Genomic DNA, 25,235 nt, shown 5'->3' with positions numbered 1-25,235 from the left:
CAAGGAGAAAGCGTCTTTTAGTTTCATGGCTGCAGTCACCATCTGCAGTGATTTTGGAGCCCCCCAAAACAAAGTCTGCCACTGTTTCCACTGTTTCTCCATCTATTTGCTATGAAGTGATGAAATTAAAAGATGCTTACTCCTTGGAAGGAAAGTTATGACCAACCTAGACAGCATAGTAAAAAGCAGAGACATTACTTTGCCAACAAAGGTATGTCTAGTCAAGGCTATGGTTTTTCCAGTGGTCATATATGGATGTGAAAGCTGGACTGTGAAGAAAACTGAGTGCCAAAGAACTGATGCTTTTGAACTGCACTGTTGAAGAAGACTCTTGAGAGTCCCTTGGACTGCAAGGAGATCCCACCAGTCCATCCTAAAGGAAATCAGTCCTGAAATAATAAATAATAAATAAAATAAATAATAAATAAATAAATAAAAAATAAAATAATATATATAATATAGAGGGGTGCAGCATAGACTCTGTTTTCCTGATGAGCTATTTTTCACTGAAGAAACATGGTTTTTATTCTTTTCTTCTAACATGTACAAGCATCAGACTATGAAGATCTGGATAAACTCAAAATGGAATCTTAGATGCCACAGAGACCAGCATTCAATCAAATTCATTTGGAGGGGGACCTACCATCAGTCCACTCACCCTCAAGCTAAGCTTTTGGGGTATTTTTTAGGGGGAGTTGGTAAATTGTAAGCCCAAGAAAATCACAGTATTTTGTTTCTGGCAAAAACCAATGAAAGGGAAATCAACCACATACTACAACCTGTCTGGAGCGTCATTTTTGGCTGCACTCACTTTGTCTTCCAGGTACCTGGTTCTCTCCTTACTAAAGTCATTTGCTAACTGCTGGAAGCTTGACAAGTACTAATTATTCTCATCAGTTCCCCAACCCCACAAACTAGATTCACAAAAGTTTAGAAGTGGTAAAATTTGAAAGCCTGGAGAACACAGTGTGTTCCAAACTATCCACTGAGCTTTAGAAAGACACAGGTACGCAGACAGAGTTGGGCAAGAAGATCCATGGTAGGTTATTTGAGTTTCCTCATCCGCAAGTGGTGCTAGCCACTCCCTACATGCCCTACTGGCACGTTCTGCTGGGGGAGCTGAAGTAATGGTGAGACATATAAAGCCTGACATCTGCGTTCTCCTTCCATTTGGGTGTGAGAGGTCATTTACAGATCTTCACACAGCTAGCTACTCTTCCGAGCCTGTAGAAGAAAGAAAGACAGCCATTTTGAGTCAGAAAATGACTCAACCTGACTGGCAGGAAGCTCGCTCAGGGCCAGGCAGAGGAAACCTGCCAATTCCTCAGATCATCATGGCAGTATCAAAAGTACAGACACATGTGTGTGGATCTGGCTGGTACCCTTGGTGATTCAATGTCCACTGGCCCAGTAGAATACTGTCCTATTTTTGTGAAGCTAGCAGAGGTGTGTTTGCCATCAGTCTGTCTGTCTGTTTGCATGCCTGCCTGTGTGTATTTTCTACCCACCCACCTGCCTGGCCTGTTCATTTCCTTAGAACCCAAAAGCAGAATTAAAGAGTTGGTAAGTTCTATAGAGTCACCTTCTAGCACACTCCTTCATCTTATAATGGAGAAACCGATGCCCAAGGAGAAGTGACTTAACCAAAGTCGCAGAGTGAATTTAACAGCAGAATTGGAATTTTAATTCCAGGTTGGCTGATTTTCAATTCTTGGTCTTTGTCCATCTATGACTCAGCTTCTTTTTAAAAAAATACTTATTCATTTATTTGACTGTGTCAGGTCTTAATCGCATCTTGTACGATCTTTCATTGAGGAGCACGGACTTAGCTGTCCTGCAGTATGTGGGATCTTAGTTCATGGACCAGAGATCAAATCTGCGACCCCTGCATTGCAGGGCAGATCCTTAACCACTGGACCACCAGGGACGTACCTTGACTCAGCATCTTGCTACCTTGTTTGTCTTCCTTTGTTTTTATTTTTAAAAACTGAAGTATAGTTGATTTACAATACTGTATTAATCATGGCAAAGTGATTCAGTTAAACATATATATATATATATACACACACACACACATTTTAATATATTCTATGATAAACCATAATAGAAAAAATATAAAAAGTAAAAACATAATTAAAAATGTGCTTTATCTCTGCATTTCTTTTTTAATGAGTTTTTATTTGAGTATAGTTCATTTACAGTGTTATGCTAGTTTCTATGATATAACAAAGTGAATCAGTTATATATACACACGTATCCCCTCTTTTCTGGATTTCCTTCCCATTTAGGTTATCACAGAGCATTGAGTAGAGTTCCCTGGGGTATACAGGGAAGTAGGTTCTCATTGGTATCCATTTTATATACAGTAGCGTATCTCTGCATTTCTGCTTCTCTCTCTGTCATTGTCTGCTATACATAATCCCTGGGAAACTGATGTTGGCTTGGCACATGCCTTACTTTTACAACATGTTCTCACAAAGGCTCACATCCCTATAACATGATAACTCGTCAACCCCCATTAATTAACTGCATTTCCTCAGCTCCAAGCTTTGGTCATGCCTTGGTATATCTCCTTTTGCTAAAAAGGTCAAACCAAGCACCTTAATTATTGCACAGATTTGCTTTCACCTGTGGGATTATTATAACTCAGAAATATCTCAAGGCAAGTATCCTAAATTAATTTTTTATGATATCTCTTCTATCCCAAGTTGACCCTGACCTTAGAGTATTTGAAATACTGTGCATATTTCCCCATGGCAAATCAAGAATTCACTTTTAATTTGATCCCTACTTTTGCAATGCAACTTGTTGACAGTTAAAAAAAAAAGAAAGAAAGAAAGAATATTGCTAGCTTTCTCATCCCCAGTTTTAAAAATAATACTATAATCCTCTACATACATACTTTTGCATACTACATACAAAATAGCTTTCAACTTGAAAAGTCACAAAAACAGAGGAAGAATACTCTTCAGAGGTTTCAAAAACCCTGGAGAATGTGACTTGCCACTTTCTGTTTTCTTTGAATTAATGAGAAAGGAAATGAGCATATCAGGTGTGATGGATATGGTTTCCAGTTTGTTGTCTGGTTTAGATTATAAGCTCCCAAAAGACAGGGCTAGCTTAATCCTCTGCTCAGTGGCTATTTAGTGTCTGATATAAACAGGCGATGAATCTGCTTTTGGCTCAGTTGCAGTTGCTGCTAGAAATGGAGCTGGTGTTGCAAAAAGGAAAAAAAAAAAAGAAAATCAAGGCTAGCTTCTTACAACAGGTCAGCTGATGACTACTCTGACTTAGATTGGTCTTGCATTTAAGGTTCTCCTAGAATATTCTTTATAAACTCCACTTATTTTGAAGCTAGATTTCACCATTCTGAAAGTGAAAGTGAAGTCGCTCAGTTGTGTCCGACTCTTGGCAACCCCATGGACTGCAGCCTATCAGCTCCTCTGTCCATGGGATTTTCCAGGCAAGGGTACTGGAGTGGGTTGCCATTTCCTTCTCCATTCACCATTCTACCTGCCTTTAAAAATTGGCAAATAGATTTTTGAATTGAAGTATAGTTGACTTGCAATGTTGTGTTAGTTTCAGATGTACAGCAAACTGATTCAATTATACATGTACATGGGCTTCCCTTGTGGCTCAGCTGGTGAAGAATCTGCCTGCAATGCGGCAGACCTGGGTTCGATCCCTGGGTTGGGAAGATCCCCTGGAGAAGGGAAAGGCTACCCACCCCAGTATTCTGGCCTAGAGAACTCCATGGACTGTATAGTCCATGGGGTTGCAAAGAGTCAGACACGACTGAGTGACTTTCACTTTCATTTATACATATATTTCAGTAGCATTGTAAAATTGACACTGAAGGCGTCATACAGAAAGGAATAGATGAGACTTATGGAACTTTCCTTGTGAAGGGCTTAACATGAGGTTTTATGATCACTGAGTATTAAACCACATGGCTCTTCAATGTTATAACATTGTGTGATTTTCAGGGAATCTTCATTCAAAGCTCCTATCCTCCCATCTTATTTCATTTTCTCATAAAAACATAACAGCACTTATAACTAATTAATTTTAGGTCTTCTTAGTTAATTTCACTCTTATGAATTTCAGAAATCCCTCGGTGTTTCCTGCATAACCAGAAATTAATTCCCTTTAATTAGTCAAGAAAGGTTATTTGAGCAAAATAACATCCAAATAATCACTTTCCCCTGCATAGGTTCAGTAGGTATGGTCTAAAAGGCGTTTGGGAGTCAGAAAATGACTCCAGCCAAAAGCATCACTTAATGTTCCTTTCTTCCCTGTAGCTTTTACTCCTTTTCATGCAAACAAGCTGTAATGGGCTTAAGAAACTCTTTATTTGGCCTCATGCATCATCTCTGACATTGTCAAATCAATTCATATGAAAAAATTAGAGAAAGACTATGCACAGGCTCCTCATAAAGTCTATGTGCATTTACATTTTAATATAGGAACAATCAGTAAAGGCCATTTAAAGGCTCATTTATGCCCATTTAGAATGACTCTGACATTCCACAGCTGTACATGAGCAGCCTTCTCTTAGGGCTCCTGACAAATGAACAAGAGCTCCCAGAGAGGAGAAGGTAAACGGTGCCCCATGGCGAGCAAAAATCAAGTTGGAAATTGTAAAAGCCATGAGAAAAAGACCAACGTGCTACCAAATGCCATTCACACATGCTGTCTGGCATACCCATGGCCAAAATTCTGAAAGTTGAAAAGTTTTCAAACTGCATCAGGCCTTGATAACGCCCCTTGATAATTCCAGTGTCTGGCTGACGAGGTGATGCTGAGCTGTCCAGAAAAATCAGTGCAGTAAATTGGATGCTGAGCCAATGAAAGTGAAGGGACAGGAAGCCCCATGGTGCCACGGTGACAGTCATTTTTTTCCTAGGCGCAATTTTAGGATTTCGAATAAAGGCTATTTGCCAAACAGGAAATATTTCAACTTTGGAAGGGGAATAGAAATAATCTAGTAATTCCTACCTTGTGAAATAGTGTTCCCCATTTTATGTGCTCATAAGATCTCCTATGATATATAGTTGTGCTACAAATGCTCTGGACAAAGCAGTGAGACCAAACTAATGGAAAATATTGCACGCAAAAAAGAAGCCCACCTAGAAGAGTGTAATAGAAAGATAAGGCAGGGGCAACAAACACAGCTGGAAAGGATTCAAAGTACTGAGAACCTAAATTAAAAGACATTTAACTCTTTTGATGGAGAAAGGGCTAGAGCTATAATTAAGAGTGAGCATTAAAGAAATAATATATATATAAAAAAAGAAATGATGTATACATTTAACTGTGGAGCCCCAGTCTATAGCCCTGTCTTCATTTATTTCAACTGAATCTTGCATTGCAGGCTCTTTTTCCAATCCAGCTACTCTCCCCTCTTGGTGACCTTGGACTATCAGCTGCCCCAAAGCCTCCAAAATACATGCACTTTACCTATTGCTAAGGGATTTTGCCTACTTTCATTGATAAAATTCTTTGAGAATAATGAATTACAAATGCTGTGAACAAAAGTAGCACCAAGAATTAAATAGCAAAACTAAGCAGACAAGCAAGCATAATTTCCAGGTAGCATAGGTAATTCCAAATCAAGGAACAGGATGGGATGCAGTTGACCTGAACTATAGTCCTGAGTCTGCCACAAACTAGCTGGGTGTGCTTAGATAGGTCATTGTCTTGGTGAGGATCTATTTCCTCATCAGCACAACCTCACAGGCTTTTAAATGAGAGCCATGCAGGTGCTCCCTGTGCTGTCTCCCTCATCTCTTTCCTTAAGCCCAATTCTTCTTCAGTGTCAATATCCTGTGAGAGTAGATCAGAGATGTACTTCTTTGGAGTCTCTAATCCCTCTTGGATCTTCTTCAGACTCTCTGACCACAAAATCATGCCCGGCTTTTCTCTGGAAAAGAGTGAATTCCTAAAATCTAATCATGGAGCTGATTCTTATATTTATTTTACTTTCTAAAAGATGTTTTGGATGTGGACCATTTCTAAAGTCTTTATTGAATTTGTGACAACATTGCTTTTGTTTTATGTTTTGGTTTCTTCACAGAGAGGCATGTGGGATGTCAGCTCCCTGACCAGGGATCGAACCCACACCCCTGACACTGGGAAGCCTTAACCACTACACCACCAGGGAAGTCCCTGATTCTTGTGTCTAGAACATTGCAGGTATCTGAAATTATGGAACAGCGGTAACATAGAAGGGCACAGCAAGGGTATTTCAGATGTTGGTGACTTTCTAGCTGTTCCTCTTCTAGTTGTCCAAGCCCACCTTTCCTGCTTCCCCATCTTCTCCCACAAAGCCTGGTGCAGCAGATGTAGGGAAGATGTGAGGAACTTAGGGAAGGCTACCTTTCCAACTTCAACTTTGGTTCCTAACTGGGCTTTGGCAAGGTGCTGAGGCAGACAGCACCGCCATGGCTGCAAGAATCCTGAGTGGCCCTCTAAGAGTTAAGACGCTTCTCTTGGCACCTGACACCTAGAGGGCAACGCCTACGCCATGTCATTGTGAAGCCAACTTAGAATGCCTTCCTTCATTTTAGTAGTATTTGGTTCTTCTTGAAGATTTCCTGTGGGCAATCTGAAAAGACAGTGAATTTTCAGATATTCTCACAAGAAGTTGACAGTTGCATCTGTGGTGTTGCATTGTTGCCCTGGCTAGTGGAGGTTAAAACAAGAAGCAACGTTTTAACTTCTTATGACATTTATAAGAATTGTAAAGCTGGCTTTTGCTAGAAAACTTATGCTTAATCTAAGCAGTTCTGAAACACTGGAAAATGTTCCTACACATCCACTTCACAAAATTAAACAGAATGTTGGAAAGAGATCTTGGACCACGTCTCTGAAAACAACTAATTGTACCACTTTAGAGCTAAAAGAACCCAGGGATCATCTACTTTGAACAATGCTTTTATATATGAAGATACAGGCTCAGAGAAAGGAAGTGCCATTGGCTAAGGTTCTATAGCAGTGAGACACTGGTCTTCCAATTCTCAATTCAGGGCTCTTGCCACTACAGAAATGGGCAAAACCAAATGCTGCCACAATTACTAGCCTTTCATGCCCGTGTTTTTCTTTCAAAAGGTAGTTTGTCTTGAGTAACAAAAATGCTGTGAGTAATCAAGAGAAATATCCCTAAGGGTTAGTAGACCTATTCACATTCTATGACAGGAAGTAGGTGAATCTGCCAAATTCTAATGCTGAAGAAGATAAGAAGAGTACGGAACAGAAGTTTAATAAGGAGCACACTCTGGGTTATACTTCAGGACGAACTAAGGGGAGGTGGTCCTAATGATAGAGCAGTGAGAAGCAGAAAAATGAGAACTGATACTGAAACCAGGAAAGTATGAAATAGAGGAAACCAAAGGGCCCAGGCAAAGTGTTAGCGAAATCTGTATGAAACCTATAAAAGCAAAGAGCAAAATCACCTTGATCACTCTCCATCCATCCAATCATTCTCTGTCCACTTTTATTTTCTTTCATGACATTTATCACTCTCTGAGATTAGTTTGTTCATTTACTTGTATATTGTTTATTTTCTATTTCCCTCTAATATGTGTGCACACTCCCATTCATGTACACTCACATCCCTTAAGAAACATAAGAGGAGAAACCTTGCATGTTTCATTGTCCCCAGTGCCTAGAACAGTGCGTGGAACATAGTAAGTGCTCAGTAGATACATTTTGAATGAATAAATAGAAGTTAGACTACAACTGATGAAAGCTGTGAGAATAAAGACATCCAAGATTATAAATTCAAGGATGTTTTGACTATTCTTACTTTCAGTCAGAATAAGAGAAGTACATCAACATCTCTAGCTCATTTAGGGCAAGAGAAATAGGAATTTTGATCAATACATGCACCATTATCATGAGAACTTTTGTGCCATGGAGGTCATAAAGGGGGTGCTGACACAATAAAAGGGAAATGGTGCCATCTGCATATCCATAGGAGGACTTTTGGGGCCTCAAGTTTGGTTTTAAGATTACAAATGCAATGAGGAATCTTTGGGACCTGAGGGTAACCTTAAAGTGGACTTTGAAATTAACAGCTGGGACTGACAATACTTGATACAAGACTTGCAAACAAAGGGCCATGCCAAATTTCTAAAGAAGAAGCTGGTGTGCACCCAGGAAGGCAAGGAACTCACTCAATTTTCTAGACCATTACAATTTGGAGGGTCTAATGACCTCTGCATATTCCATAAGTAGTAATTCAACTGGGGGGACTGTACTTAATTTGGGGAATGGGGGAATGAGGTCACCTTCCTTCATAAGGAATTTTGTTCCCAGTGCTAAAGTTATAAGCTAGGTCTGTAGTTTCTGTAAGAATATCTTATTTACAAAGAATTGTTCTAACAATACTATGCAACAATACTATTAACCAAGATTTGTTTATCTCTTTGCTCTAATTAAGTTTTAGGTCAGACATAATTATTCTCACTCTGGCCTAAAACACAGAGAGCCAACTTGAAATGTAAAAACCAAAGTAATTCAATATTTACTAAATTTAAAGGAAGTAAAATAAAATTGAAGTAAAAGTAAAATAAATTTGAATTTATGCACATTCTTTTCCCACTTTAGCAGTGGCTTTATTTCCCTTAAGTTCCTCTTTTGTCATTATGATTTTCAGCAAGATTATATCTTTGAATGACTTGTCATATGCTACAGATACTTCAAGACCAAATTAAACTCTCAATGCACTTGCATATAACTAAAGAAAACTGTATTAGACACTTAAGGACAAAGACACTACACATTCCGTATTGACAGCCCATTGTTCCACAGACAGCATGGCATCTGGAAGGTGTCCAGTAAATATCTGTAGAATAAATAAAAGAAAAAAATCGATCTACCATGCGATAGAATTATTTTCACACATTCAAAATGTCAGGCATGTCTGACCCAGCCTGTGTGTATGTGTCTATACACACAGTGCTCTCAAAATTCCCACATGTTCATCCTTCAGGATGAAGGCATTATCCTTCCTCTGGGCACGTATGTTTGTATAACAAAACACTGCAGCAAGATTCACCGTACAGACTGTCCCAAGAAAGATCATTTTAATTAACCTTTCCTCAAACATACCAAACTACCAACACTTAAAAATTGATCTCAGTTTTCACTTAGGAGAACTGTTTCTTCTCGCTGGAAAATATATACCTTTAAAAGTTTCAATTGCCAATTTATATCTCCAGTTCATAATCATAGAAATTCACAATTGACTTGTCATGCTTTCCCTGGAAACTCAGTGTGAACCACTTTCCTAATTTAGACTACTTTTACTTCTGCTCAGATGAATGCTGAGCACGTCTTCCTTGTTTTCGACCCTTAATACTTCTCGAAGCTAGATTCCCCCATCTGCATTCCTGAGGCAGGATGACAAAAGCCAGACTACACTTCAGCCTCCTAGGATATCCTGCCCTGGAGATGCTCAGCAAGCAAATGGAAATTGGAGCTAGCCTGGAGCTCCGGAATAAGTTAAGAAGAGGTCAATTTGGGAATCATTAGTGTAGAGGTGAAAGGTGAAGCTATGTCAGGAGATGAAATTACCCAGAATGAGCACACAGCAAGAGAAGAGAAGCAGATCAATGACAGGACCTTGGGAACTGCTCCACTGAAAGGAGCGGGGTGGGAGCGGGGAGAGGCTGGGTGTGTGTGTACATGCACGTGTGTGCACACACTCATGTGTGTAAAGGAGATCCAATCAAGGAAACTTAAGAAGTGTTGAGAAGAAGACAGGAGGTGAGCCAAGATAAATTAGGAATGCTTTCAAACAAGAGAAGATGTGTAAAAGTTCCAAAATCACCAAAAGAGTTCAAGAACACTAAAGTTGGAGGAGCCAGTGGATTTTTAAACATGTCACAGATAATCTTGGAAAGCAGTCTTCTGGGTGCCATTCTTGTGAACTCTGTGTGATCATATGCTGATGCGTACAGGTGTATATGCGTGTGTGCCAAACCATCACAAGATGAAATATAAGTGTTGCATGAGACTGGTACTAGGTGTGTGAGACAATCGTGGTAATAACCATTACCACTTATTGACTGTTTACTATATGCTGGGAGCAGTGCTAAGCACTTGATATGCATGATCTCAATTTAATCCTCACAACAACCCTGTAAGGTGTTTACATGTGAAGATACAAAGTCCGCAGAGGCTAAAAAAATGACTCAAGGTCACAGTGCTAGAAAGTGACAGGCAGCACCAGGATTGGACCCAAGAACATTTTGACTCTAAAAGCCCATACTCTCAGTCACTGAAGAAACACTTCCATGTGCTGACATTAGTGACATTACCCGTGTATGAGGGGAAGAGAGCTGGTACATCAGCTGAGCGTCTCCTATTGACAAAAGTACTTTGACAGAACATCTCCTTTCACCCATATACCACCAACATCATGGCTATGTTTAGGTTAACTTTATGAAGGAACATTTAAAGAAATCGGATTCATTTTTTGGAAAAGAAGCCAGAGTTGTATAATTTCAAAACAACCGGTTATCATTCAAATGTATTTACTACAATAGCTCCCAAGGGTTTGAAAGTTTTTTTTTAAAAAGTGTGGCATCATTGATTTGGTGGTTGTTATTGACATTCAAATCACTGTCTATCAAACTCATCTGAAAAATGAGGGAATTTGATAGGGTAATCTTAAAGGCCTCCTCCAGTCTTGACTTTTTATGATTCTCATACACAGGTCTAATGCCAATCATTTAAAGGTACAAAATATGAAGCAGAATGGAAAAGCAGCAGCAGAACTGGTTTGTGTATCAGCATCCTTTTATTCCTTAAATTTATAGAGGCATACTGCTAAAATATTATTTAAAAATCAGTCTTTGGTTGTTCAAGGCATTGCTTGTGAACTTAAGTAGAAGCTTGGAAACTCCATCACAAAATGATACCCCGAAAATCCAGGCAAATAATTTTCTTGCAGCCAACTGCAGACCTTATAATACAGCTGGCTATAGAAAAGGAGAGAGACAGAGAGAGAGAGAGTTGCAAACACTCTGGCAGTTAATGTTTTTGCTGCCTATAGAAACACAAATGAGGTTCTGGTCTGAAACAATTAGCCTCGCTGTTAATTGTGCATGTGTGTGGCAATAATGCAAGGCATTTGGGATGGCTCCCACTGATTGTTCCCTTCTTTCTCTGGATTAGAAAATCCATTCAGACAACTAAATAATAGCAAGCATTTATGCAAATTGTTAATTATTAGGCAGAGATAATCATAATCTTGTATATTTATAAAACTGAATGTACAATGGGGATTACCAAATGAATTGTTGCTTTATTTTACTAGTGGTCGAAAAACATGCTAGCTTTGCAAATAGTTTTCATACATCATTCAGTCCACCAGAATTAAAAATGGCTCCCATGGACGTTTACCAAAGCTGATTCTCTTCCATATCACCATCTGTGTTCTTCTCTTCCTTTCTCACAAACTAAAAGCAGGTAAATTATTCTGACAATAATTTCTGGTCAAACTACTCAGCCCCATAATAAAAATAAAGAATAAGTCATAACTTGTTTTGTTATATAGCAAGCCTATTAAGACAGAGATGATTCTATCATGGAGCAAAATTTAAAACAAAAATAAAACAAAATTTGTAACATTTTCCCTGTGAAAGCAATTATAGGGATAATAGTCTTTAGGTTAATTGGCTATTATCTTAATGGTCACCCACTCTGTTTTATTTGATAGATGAGGAAGTCAAGGCTCACAGCAGACATAGGAATTGAGCAAAGTCACTCCACTAGTTAGTAGCAAAACGTAGTACTGTTGCCACCATGATACACCCAATCCATGATGCTCAAATGCCCTCCTGTACTAATATTGTGTGATTAGGTGTCTATACCATTTATCTCAATGAATTATAACCTGACTATGGAATTAAACCCTGAATTTATGCTTCTTAGATGTCAAATGAATCCATTGAGACCCTAATGGGAATATGGAAACCCAGCTCCTGAAAGTCAAACTGGGTATCTAAGATATGGTCAACCCACTCTATTTCAGTGAGTCTTCTCTCGTAGAGGAATCCAAAGGCTATAACCTTTGGTCTTCTTAACTTATCTGGCTAGAGAACAAATAATATAGATGGGTAGGAAGAGAAAGTAGAGACACTGGTAAATCTTTCTGGAGCCAATAAGCCTAGAATAGGCCAAATACAGTACTGGTGAGCAGGATGATCTTAGAAAACCAGGTGCCAAGCTAGGAGAGCCACATTTACAAAATGGCTGACAACTCTCCCAGCCTCCTCAGCACTGACGGCATTTTGACGGCACAGCTCGCAGGAACAGTCATTGCCTGGAAAGACACTATTCTGTCGCATTCTCAACAGCCCCACCCCAGAGTTAGAAACTTTCCTGTGTTTGATTAGACTTGCAGAGTTCATGTCACAAAGGTCCCTAGCCTATGGAGTTACGCTACCTTGCAAGTCTACATATGTACATACTTTATAAGCCCTGATACTTTCAAATAATTCATCTCCCTTCAATAAAATGCTGAGCTAGTTGTTTCCTAAACCACCATCCAGCTGAGTGACAGGCAGGTGCACCTGAAGTGCTGTGGAGAACGCTTTGTTGATGGTGGGGTGGGGTCTTCATACAGAACACGCCACAGTGTCTTCCAATTTCAGCAAAAAGGAAAAGAAGCTAGTGACCTACTGCCCGACTGGGATGCTGGCCCTGAACTTTCGCCCCACTTCTGAACTAGGTCAGCTTTCAGACCTGAGACTACATGCCTGGGTCATTTCAGCTGTTTTAAACTAAAAAAGAAACCTGGAAAGAATCTATCCAAGTGGAAACCTAACTATTTATTGTATGGAAATTAAACTGATGGGCAATGGCAGAGTCTATGTATTCTAGCTCACCTGGGTTCAGTTAAACTCAAAATCCATTGTCACTTACCTTGCTGCATCTAGAATCTGAAAAATCCTCCACCTGTTAAAGGAACAGTAAAACCAGGTGCTAGCAAGAACTTGGTAAGAGAGGAATTAAAATAATAAAAGTTTTCCATTTTGCTTTGATCACATTTTTTTTCAGCTTTCCAAACCTTAAGGCAGCAGCTCATGGATGGCTCCCTAATTCTGTTCCCCACTAGTTCCTCTCATGTAGTGGGGAGATTATGAATCAGAGGGCTAAAAGGGACAGGGCAGCACTGAAAGTCAAACCTCTGAAGGGCTATGAGCTGAGAATGAAAGATCCTCCATTCAGTCATAACTAATTCCACTCCCCCTCACACAGGCAATGGCAATCTAAGCAAAAAACCAAAGTCAATAAACCAAAACCAAGACCATACCAAACCAAGCACTGTGGCATCAGTAAAACAGAAATGCCTGATTGAAAGGACCTAGGGGGAATTTACGGGGATTTTTCATATTATCAAGGATATATGACACATAAATAACAAAAAGAAATGAAAGAATGATTAGACTTTGTGGATGTTCTTCCAACCGATGAAAATTCAAAGCACACAGAAAATGATACATAAATCATCACTAGTTTCTTCCACCCAAATGCAAGACATCCATCAATGTAAGCAATGTCTCTCCATTTAAAAAAATACTCAGTTGCTTCCATATTATATCTTGAGTCACAAAATACTAATTCTACTATGTGGATTTCTGATATTGGCAGGACTGGGAAGTTGGCCATGGGACAATCTCTAACTTGAGAGTTCAAATGGGTTCAGATAGTTTTTGTTTTATATTAAGCAAAGGATATAATAATATGCTAATACTTTTGTGCCCATAGTGAGTTAATATAGCCTGGACATTTTCTTTGGAGGAGTATTTCTTTACATTAAATATGTCTTGAGGTTTTAGAGGTGAGTTAAGAGAGATTTTCATAGCATGGCTAGCAGACATAGCAATAAGCCTTGCATCATTGTTTGAAGAACAACATATGGCTCTTTTATCATCAGCTCTTGGCATGACTAAGGCCCCCTTCCCTGGTTCTGTGAGTTGTGAAGCCTGGTGGAGAAGCAAATGTGATGAAAACAAAAGTAATGTAGTTAGTGACATCAGATCTGTTAGACAAAATACCTACGTTAGCTGACTTACCATCCAGGGCCCAATGTGATCCTCTTCCATTCCAGCCACAAGAAAGAAGTAATCTAGAAAGTTCTGGCCTACCACAAGACTTAATTTCCCTACACAGTGAACAAAGGCTACTATCTCTTCCACTGCACTCAGCCTCATGAACAAAAAATAATACAACTTTGGGTGAAAAATAAAAATAATAACAACATGAAAACATAAAGTTGTATGTTGAATATTCGTGCTAGAAAGTTCTGAAGTCAAAGATGTAGCACTTTCCAAAACTCTAATTTTATTTTTTCAGCATTAATAGAAATCCTCAAATAATATAAGTATGTACATAATTAGTATTATGGGGACCAGATCAAATTTAACTTTAACCAGGGGAACTACTGCCTCTTGAGATTTTTTTAAAAATGTCTTTGTAAGCTTCTCAACTGTCTATTAAAATTTGCCTAGGGATTACACGGAGAAGACTTTTGGAAGTGCACTGTCTTACCTGGGAATCCAGGTTGCCAGAGGTAGATTATTCAGTGGTGATCCAGGAAGATGTTATAGGTGCACCAATCAAAAGGGTGGACAGTCAACAGAAGTGAATCAAAAGCCAGGGGGAGAAAGATAAAAAGGAGAGACATACTGATTAGAAAAAGTGAATTAACATGAGGAATCCATTTTACACACACAGACACACACACACACACACACACACACACTCTTTGGGAAGGTTCTTACATGGAATCTTTTTTTTTTTTTTTTTTTTTTAATTAGTTGGAGGCTAATTACTTCACAACATTTTAGTGGGTTTTGTCATACATTGATATGAATCAGCCATAGAGTTACACGTATTCCCCATCCCGATCCCCCCTCCCACATCCCTCTCCACCTGATTCCTCTGGGTCTTCCTAGTGCACCAGGCCCGAGCACTTGTCTCAAAGACCTTTTAATAAAGTGAAAGGATAATTATGTAATGTGACATTGTTGTTGCTGTTGTGTAGTCACTCGGTCATATCTGACTCTTTGTGACCCTGTGGACTGTAGCCCGCCAGGCTCCTCTGTCCATGGAATTCTCCAGGCAAGAACACTGGAGTGGGTTGCCATTTCCTTCTCCAGGGGATCTTCCCATCTGAAGGGTCAAACCTGTGTTTCTTGCATTTCTTGCACTGGTAGGCAAATTCTTTATCACTGAGCCACCAGGGAAGCCCCATGTAATGTGATAGCGGTACTAATTATCACTACAACAGCAATCCTATTACAATATACAAGTGTATCAAATTAACACATTGTACACCGTAACTTTACACCGTGTTATATGTCAAATATATTCAGTTAAAAAGCACCCCCACAAAATATCTATCATTTATTATGTAACAGGCATCGTTAGAGGCACGTAAGGATGCAGCAATGAGTAAAACAGACACAAATCTCTGCCTTCACAGAGTTTACAGTCTTGTGAAAGATTTTTCCTTACACCATCTGTTTGGAGAAGAGCTCCCACAGAAATATACTGTCTGTTACTAACTCTAAGAAAACATCTCTTCTCATTTTATTTATTCTTTATGTATGAACACAACCACTGGCATCTGATTCCACATCTGGACTGGAAAGGCTTCTTATTCTGATTGGAAGAGACGTGATTGCTTTTCACCAGTTCTCCATGTGGAAAGTCCCTCCCCAAGGCTGTTAAGTCAAGTTTCTTTTCAATGAGGGCATTTGCTGTTCACAGAACTCCAAGTGTATGTACCTTGAAATCCTATGAAAACAGGAAGTCTCTAGAGGGCAGTTTTATAATACTGTGGTACCGCATCCTGGCAGAGTTTTTTCTCATTGGATGCTGTAGTGTTCTCTAACACTCTGAGACTTGACTCAGCATCCTTCAGCAAGCCACCTCCTGGGGAAAGCAACAGCAAGTGGTGACAAAAGGGCCTGTGGGGCTCACGCCCATGACCCAGACACTGGCTGGAGAAGAAGCAATAAGAGTAACCCTCCTCTGGGCCAAGGTTCAAGATGGAAGTAAACATACCTCAGTGACAGTTACTACCTAAAAGTCAAGTTAGCAGGGAAAGGAAAAGACGAAAATGAAGGGAACACATATTGATATATATCAATGGAAAATGGGAATTGAGGGGTTGACACAGGAGCCCCAAACTCTAGACGGGGATTTTTGCTAACAAGAAACCTCAAATGATGACACCTACCCCCTGGCATTTACATTCAGAATGAAAAGGGAAGCTATCTAAGCACAGGGAACTATATCCAATATCCTGGGGTAAACCATAATAGAAAAGAATATTTAAAAGAATGCATATATATGTATAACTGAATCACTTTGCTACACACCAGAAATTAACTCAACATTGTAAACCAACTATAGTTCAATTTTAAAAAGTGATATTAAGGATCCAAATTAAGACGTAGGAGAAACAGGATGATGTAAAAATCCAAGACCCTTTGCCTAAAAATCGGTATTCCTGGTTTCTAATCCAGTTTTACCAATGACTCATTTGATCTTGGGCAAATTCTCTTCTCCAGTCTCAGGGAGGCATACGAAAAGAAGGATTTTCACAAGGTGGTTTCTAAAAATCCTCCAGTTCCAGGATTTTTGTAATTCTCTAATAGGTTTGCCTTTCATTTTGGTGCCAAGTTAGTTAGAAGAACAGCAATCTCTAGTCATTTTCTCTGTACAACATGCCATTAGCAGTTCAGAGAGCCCAGAGCCCCACAGTCTGAGCTTATGAGTAGAGGAAAACATGGCCAAAACAATAATAGCCAAGTTGAAATGCAGCCGATCATCATTCTGTTCAGGAAAACAGCTTTGTTTATTTGAAACAGAGAATGGCTGGTTCTCTAGGATGGAAAAGTTACACAAGTAAACTTAATTGAGAATAACAGGGAAAATCTAATTGATAAACAACTGATCCCCCCTCCCCTTTTCTCTTTCTGCTCATGCAGCTGCTCCATCTGCCAAGAGCCTAGGATGTTGCTGATTGCTGTCAATCAACACGGACCGCCACAGCCACACACTCGCAGATAAAGGCTTTCATGAATGCTCAGATTTGCAAAGGGTGGTTAAAACCAAACAAAAAAAACCTACCAACACTGTCTTGGTCTGATTGCTAATCTGTGGCAGACAATACTCCATGGGAACCAATTACTGACCACTGTTCGTCCCAGAGCTACCAAGCCAACAGCACGTTCAAGCTCTCTGATTTGTGACATTGGATTGCTTTGCTCCCACACCCAGAGCTGCTATGCCCCTGATACCCCCACCTTCTCACCATGTAGGATGCCCTTCCACTCTTGTCTTGGTCTGATCTAATACACTGCTGCTCAGTTACCGGCCAACTCGTTATTGTATCTCCGACCACATCCTCATTTGATCTCTGAAGGCCAAATACAGTACATCCTAGTGAAAAAGTTTTCTGCATGTTGAACCTGGTCCCCTAAATGGGAAGGCGTCCCATGCACACAAAGTCTCCAGGTGAACGATTCATTTTTTGTTTTCAAATTTTATATTTTATTGCTAATTATCATTAGGTATTTTAAAATTTTATTGAAATATAGATTTCCAATATTGTATTCGTTTCAGGTTTACCACAAAGTGATTTAGTTATACATATACATATGTGTATATAAATGGCAGCTGCTCTGTGACCCCTTAAAGCCCACTCTCCAAAGGGGAAGATGGCTCTTGGGTTCCCTATCTGCAGTGAGGATGTTGGACTAGGGGCTTACCCAAAGGCCGTTGTTCATTAGAACATTTTAAGACTTTATAATGAATCTGACTCAGTCTGGAACCTCTGAATAGAGCCCGGGTTCTGAACCAACTGAGGCTGAAAGAAACACTCTTGCATTGCTCTAAGAGACTTTGGGGGCCAAAGGCTGAGTGGACAAGTTTGTCTTCAGGGGCCCACTCTTTCCATTATGTCTCTGGACCTCCCTTGGGTCTTCAGGGAACTGCACTTGCACATGAGTGTGACCTTCTGGCCAGTGCCCAGCATGCAAATTAGGTGTGACCGGGCTTCCCTTGTGGCTCAGTTGGTAAAGAATTTGCCTGCAATGGGGGAGACCTGAGTTGAATCCCTGGGTTGGGAAGATTCCCCTGGAGAAGGGAAAGGCTACCCACTCCAGTATTCTGGCCTGGAGAATTCCATGGATTGTATAGTACATGGAGTAAAAGAGAGTCGGACACAACTGAGTGACTTTATTTTTAAACTGAATGCAATAAGCCAGTTTGGGGCTCAACTGTGGTCACTCTCTGAGGTTGTATTTGGACTGGGTGGTCACACCTCAAGGAGTGACCAATATGGGCAGATCAGCTGCTCTGGGCTGTCAGCTCCTTCTAGTACCATCTCTATGAACAGCATGGAGTCATTCTCTAACCCAAGGTGGGATTCAGAACTCAGGTGGCTGCTATAAACAAGTGGTTTCAAAGTTCTTTCTACCACCACTGATCAATCAATCACAGTCTCGGAGGGGTGATCTTTTATTTAGTCTTTGGATGATCTTTTATTTAGTTAATTTTTTGGATGATCTTTTAGAGATCATTAGTGTTGCAGTTAATGCTGCCACACAACCTTCTTGACCCCCGAGTCTCTGCCGACTTGCTGCAGATCACAGAACACCTTAGTGGCAAGGCTAAGACCAGGACCCAGATCTACAGGTCCCCTTCCCTGCTGGTGTACTACCCACCCCACATCCACTATCAGGCAAGCAGGCATCTGTGCCTCCACATACAGCCACATACCCCTTTGGAGCAAGTCAAAGGGCAAGGGCTGCAAAAGACTGGGAAAATAGCCCTAACAGACCCCCAAGAGTTTCAATTCTTCCTTTCTAGTAGCTGTGAAATTGTAAACGCATTTTCCTAAGCTGCTCTCCCAGGCTGTTTTCTGCCTACATGCACATTGACTATATCACGTGGTAACAATCAGCGATTCTTCTGTCCTTTCCCTTGTGAGAAATAATGCCTAATGCCTGGGCTCCGTATTGCCAAAACACCAAGCACAAAGTGGATCTGATGAGGAAGATGACTACAGTCTTTTTCAGAGTGTTTTCTTATCTGTTGGCGAGTCAGGCAATTCTCAGTCGCAGAGGTCTTCCCTAAGCTGTTTGTTGTCAACTGTCCTTACAGCAACGGCTCTGTCCGCTCACCCCGATCCCTGTCCATCAGTTTTTAGTAAAATCCTCCCATTTTGGCATCATAAGAGTGCCCTCTAGCGCTGATCTAATTAAGAACCTGGAGGCCGAGGGATTCTTGTTTTCTTGGGAAATGGATCTGGCTGTACCTTGTCCTTGGCTATGCCAAGACGCATTCTTTCTGAAGCATCTCTGAAGTACCTACTTGACAATGCAGTCGTTCACAAAGGAGTGAAAGGAACAGTTTGCCATTTAAACAAACAAAGCAAACCAAAAAAAAAAAAAAAAAAAAGAGAGAGGGAGAGAGGGGTCATTAAAGAAAACCTGGCTTGTCTTTCCTCCTGAGATGCATTCTGACTCATGATGTGTGGGCACTGTTTGAATTATAAAAGGGGGTGCACAGATGCAGGCTGACTCCATCAACTGAAAGTTGACAGTACTTCTTAAAAGTTTTCTTTTAAAAAACATGTATATAATTTTAAAGGTTACTTTCCATTTACAGTTATTACAAAACGTTGGCTACATTCCCCCATGTTTGTGCAATAAATTGTTCAGCCTATCTTACCCCCAATAGTTGGTACCTCCCACTCCCTCTCCCCTATCCATCCCCTCCCTCCACTCCCCACTGGTAACCACTAGTTTGTTCTATCTGTGAATCTGCTTCTTTTAAAAAGCTGACAGTGATTTTTGAATGTGTTTTTGAGTTCTCCAGATGCAAACATCTGTATTTGTATGTTAGGTTTCAATAATGTGTTTCTTCAGTTTGATCATACATATACTTTTGTTTCCAAGGAAGCATAGACCATTGAATCCCTTAGAAACGTTCTGGGTGTAACAGTGCTTGCTTTCTGATAACAAGAGCCTGCAAAATTTCACTTAGAACATAAACATAAATCTGCATGCATGTGTGTATTTCTATGGTTTATTTTATCTCATTTTGTCTCTGTATTTCAGATTTGGGGATCTGGAAGATCCACAATGAATGCTATCTCAGACTAGTTCAAATCCTCAGGGGAGAGTTCCACTGTGTCCTTTACATTCTGCTTCACAAGAGACTGCTACTCTACTGAATCCCAAATACTGGATGCTGACACAGACAAAGAATGGCAAGCTGTCAAGGTGACACAGAACTGCTTCATTCACATTTTCACATGTTTAAAACACAGAGCATGACAAAGTCCCTAACGAGCAAGGATTTGGCAAGTGCTAAACTAAGAATCGAGATCATCCTCAGGAAATATTCAGCCAAGTCATTAAGAGGATCAGACAGTAGTGACACGTGGAATGTTCCATCCTGGACATATGTCACTTGCTTTCATCAAGGAGCTTCCAGCTCTGCCGACATCAAAGTGTGGTAGGAGCCACTGGCTTGGGTCTGAAACTGTCCTCGAGCTAGACCCAAACAAAGTGGGAACCGGAGCCAGCCCAGGCTTCGGAGCTGACAGAACTATGTTCGAATCTCAGCCTTCCAAATGTCTTTGGTTGCTTCAAACCCATCAGTCTCACTTTTCTCAAAATTGTGACCTCCTTGGTATCTCCAGTAATATCTTACAGATGGCACAAACCAGGCACTCAATAAAACCTGCTGAATTTACTAAAACCAAACATTTTGATTTTAAAATAAATGAAAAGTATCCCTCACTGTCCAGATGTTTGGGACGAAGTAAGAGAAACATCGGACTAATGGATTCCACTGTTATACATCTGTGTTGACTGATTGGATCCGTCCACAACATGGAAAGTAAACTGGATTCTCAAGGAAAAAAACCTCTGTTGAAGACTTTAAGCCACTGCTGTTCTTGCCCACATGGACCTTGCTAGTCTCTATCAATGTGACAAATCAAAAGGTCCAGGGCTATCCTAGAGACTCCCCATTTATTAATGGATTTGGCTTGCTGCTATTGATGTATGCACCACTTTTTGAAAATTCATGATCAGTTCGACATTTTTGTGGACTTTGGACACCTTTCCAAATGTGAAGATGTAGCACTATTGTTAGGACAAAGCTTCTGTTTTCATGAGGAGGCTGATTTTCTTTTATAGCAGAATTGTCAGTTTCATGTCTTACCTGAAGTTTCAAAACCAGGTAACAAAAATAACATGATATTTCTGCCCCCACAAATCCAAAATATGGGACAAGTGTGCCAGAACATCTGGGAGAGCACACAGAGTTATCTTTTCTAGAAATCTTGGAAATTATACCTAAATGACAAAAAATAACAATCATACTATTAGCTATTAAATAATGAGTACGTCCTACATGCCAGGCACCATGCACTTTACAGGAATTGTCTCATTTCATCCCAAGCAGAAGTCTATACTCATTGTACAGATGATCACTGAGCTCCAGAGGGACTGGCACAACTAATCACTCAAATCCAGAGTTGTAGGATGCCAGTACCCAAGCTCATTGGCCACTAAGCTGTACTATACCTATGAGGAGGCATCATTCTTATCTTTTTATAGGTAAAGTAGGTGAAGCTCAAACAATTACTTGCTCAAAATCACGTATCTAATAAGTGAAGGCGCTGAGATGAGAACATTCAATATGCCCTGACTTCTAATCTTTTTTTGAGGTCTAATTGATTTATGATATATTTCAGATTATACTCCATTATAGTTTATTACAAGATGCTGAATATAGTTCACTGTGTTACATAGTAAATCCCTACGGTTTATCTATTTTATATATAGCAGTTTGTATCTCTTAATCCCACACTCCTAGTTCATCCCTCCCCACCTTCCCCTTTGGTAACCATAAGTGTGTTTTCTATGTCTGTGAGTATGTTTCTATTTTGTATATAGATTCATTTGTATTATTTTCTAAATTTCACATATAAGTGATGACATATAATATTTGTCTTTCTCTGTCTGACTTATTTCACTTTGGAATGATAATCTCTAGGTCCATTCATGTTGCTGCAAATAGCAATATTTCATTCTTTTTGTGGCAGAGTAATATTCCAATATGTATCCATACCACATCTTCTTTATCCATTCATCTGCTGATGGATATTTAGATTACTTCCATGTCTTGGCTGTTGTAAATTGTGCTGCTATGAATATGGGGGTGCATGTATCTTTCAAATTAAGAGTTTTTGTCTTTTCTGGATATATGCCTAAGGGACTGCTGGATCACATGGAAACTGTATTTTTTTTAAGCAACCTCCATACTGTTCTCCATAGTGGCTGTACCAATTTACATTTCCATGCCCGGGATAGCAAGGTTCCCTTTTCTTCACACCCTCTCCAGCATTTGTTATCTGAGGACTGTTTGATGATGGCCATTCTGATCAGTGTGTGGTGATAGCTCATTGTAGTGTTGATTTGCAATTCTCTAATAATTAGTGAAGTGGAGCATCTTTTCACGTGCCTGTTGACCATCTGTGTGTTCTTTGAAGAAATGTCTGTTGAGGTCTTCTGCCCATTTGTTGATCAGATTTTTTTTGATATTGAGTTATGTGTGCTGTTTGTACAATTTGCACATCAACCCCTTGCCCTAACTCCAAATCCTATGCCTTCCCTACTGCACTGTGTTCCACACCTCCACGAGGTGCACACATGGAAAGATTCAATGTATATAATCTCTCTGGGCACACCAGACCAGCACTGGGAGTGGAGTTTGCCCACTAGTTTCTGTACAGACTGGCAGCATGCTTGGAAGTGATGTGTGTTGCTCTTCAAGCTTCTCAAGGGACCATTTTTCATTTTGAATTTCAGAATAAACGTGCAGGCTATGAGTGCCAAGCACTTGAATACACAAGGAAGAGAGGTTGTAGCTCATTGGAAGATGAAAACCTAGTGTAAATCTTTACCACAGCTATGCTGTTCCCCTAGGGCATAAATCACGTGGCAGTGGGTGGGCCAGTAGCCTGTGAGGAAAAGAGGTTGGCAGGCAGATCACTGCTCTCTGTGTCTCTCTCTCCTCCCTCACAGCAGAGTGGAGGTGAGGGGGTTCTTCCTGGTATTATACCTGTATTTCCTTATTTTTAGCAAAATTCATTTAAATCATGTATATCAATATATTAAATTATATATATATATATATATATATATACACACACACACACATATATATATATATACACACACATATATATGCCCATCTGGGAACTAAGGGCATATGAGCTGTCAGCTAAGTGGGATGATGCTGTGGGTGCTGTGATTTCTTGGTGTCCGCACACAAGGGATCCAGCTGAAGTCTGCATACAGCCCTAGGCAGTGCTCATCTCCATATGCAGAGCTACCCTCAAGGAGTCCCACCTCAGCCCCACAACGGTAGCCCCACGGAAGCAAATGAGTGTCTCTTCCTGAAGTGGGCAGTCCCCAAGAGTCAGAAGAAGAGTTTGCACCTGCTCATTTGAAGCTGGACTTGCTGAATCGTTAATTGCCCAACTGGCACATCATCAGGTTACTTGCTCATTCGTCCTGATCGATGTGGGTTAGGGAGGTGGGCAGTGGGTATCCTGCAGGCAGCTGAAAAATCACGAGGCAGCTGGGTTTGTGGAAACCGAATCAGGGTTTTCCAGTGCACACATTCTGACGAATCTCCAACTGCCCAACCGTTGGCAGTTGCCTTTCACATTCCGGCTTTGAGTTACTCTGTGCTCAGCCCCTCATCAGTGAGGTAAAGATCTGGAAACCCACATGAGCTGCTGCTGGAAGGGAAACCCAGTGTAAAGTAATCTTTCTCTAGAGAAACCCTTTGAATATATATCAGGGTAGTTATTTTAGGTTTGGGAAGGAGATCTTTCCCAAAACAAGAGAACATTTGCCTTTGATTCAAATGTTATTCTTTACTCTTCTGACCTATATCTAGATTTTAACAGATTTATTGAGATATAACTCACATACCATATAATTCACCTATTTTAAAGGGTACAAATCAGTAGTTGTTAGTATAGTCTTGGATATGTGGAGTCATCACTACACTCAATTTTAAAACTTTTCTATCACCTCAAAAATGGTAGCTGTCACCCCATGTCCCCCTACTCTTATGCTCTGACCACCACTGATCTACTTTCTGTCTCTATGGTGGTTGGTGATTTAGTCGCTAAGTCGTGTCAGACTCTTGCAACCTCATGGACTGTATGTATGTAGCCCACCAGGCTCCTCTGACCATGGGATTTCGCAGGCAAGAATACTGGAGTGGGTTGCCATTTCCTTCTCCAGGGGATCTTCCTGACCCAGGGATCGAACCCAGCTCTCCTGCATTGCAGGTGGGCTATTGCATTGCAGGAGGATTCTTTACTGACTGAGTCACCAGGGAAGCCCCCTCTGTCTCTATGGATCTTCTTATTTTGGATATTTCAAGTAAATGGAATCATCCAACGCATTGCCTTTTGTCACTGGCTTCTTTGACTTAGCATAATGTTTTCAAGGTTCATCCATGTTATAACATGTAACAGTACTGCATTTCTTTTCATGGTCAAATAATATCCCAGTGTATGGCCATCCAAAGTAAATACATAAATTAAATATATCTAAACAACATCATCCCTACCCACTAGACAAACACACAGTCTGTCCTGAGCATTTGCCATCTGCTATGGTACATCTATGACTAGTACCATGGGGGTATATCATGGAGATGAATAAGAAAATACAACAAAACGACCAATTATTCACCCAACAGACATCTATTGAGTGTCTCCTATGTGCCAGGAATGTGCTGAGACACTGGGAATGCAAGAATGAGCAACACACTGTCTCTGACTTCCATGAGCAAATGGTGAGGACAGTAGTGAGGAAAACCATGCATCATAAATAGTAGCTGTAGTAGCTGAACAGACACAAATACGAAAAGCACCAACAGGCTATGGTCAGCTCATTTTCCACTGGGGAGGAATCCTGGTGGAGGATGAGGCTCTTGAGTCCACAAATATTCAAACTAGCCCAAGAGAGGGCAGCAGTCAGGGATTCAGGTGTCTTGTTTGTCTGGCATATTTTTTAGTTGAGATGAAATTAACATGAAATTAACCATTTTGAAGTATACAATTCAGGAGAATTTAGTACATTCACTTGTGCAACCACCAC

At 40.3% G+C, this 25,235-nt stretch overlaps 1 protein-coding gene and 1 long non-coding RNA gene across 2 annotated transcripts in view; both read right to left on the bottom strand.

Annotated features, from left to right (window-relative positions):
• The window catches only part of HS6ST2 (heparan sulfate 6-O-sulfotransferase 2), a 329,391-nt gene that overhangs the window by 72,672 nt on the left and 231,484 nt on the right, over positions 1-25,235 (bottom strand). The window lies entirely within an intron of this gene.
• LOC136153394 (uncharacterized) overlaps positions 14,537-25,235 on the bottom strand; it is a 175,720-nt gene continuing 165,021 nt past the window's right edge. The window contains exon 3 of the long non-coding RNA XR_010660391.1: positions 14,537-14,565. This is a non-coding gene — a long non-coding RNA (uncharacterized lncRNA). The remainder of the gene's footprint in view (positions 14,566-25,235) is intronic.

The sequence above is a fragment of the Muntiacus reevesi genome, chromosome X (assembly GCF_963930625.1).
Source record: "Muntiacus reevesi chromosome X, mMunRee1.1, whole genome shotgun sequence".
NCBI classification, from domain to species: domain Eukaryota; kingdom Metazoa; phylum Chordata; class Mammalia; order Artiodactyla; family Cervidae; genus Muntiacus; species Muntiacus reevesi.
This window is presented reverse-complemented; position numbering and strand designations above follow the sequence as displayed.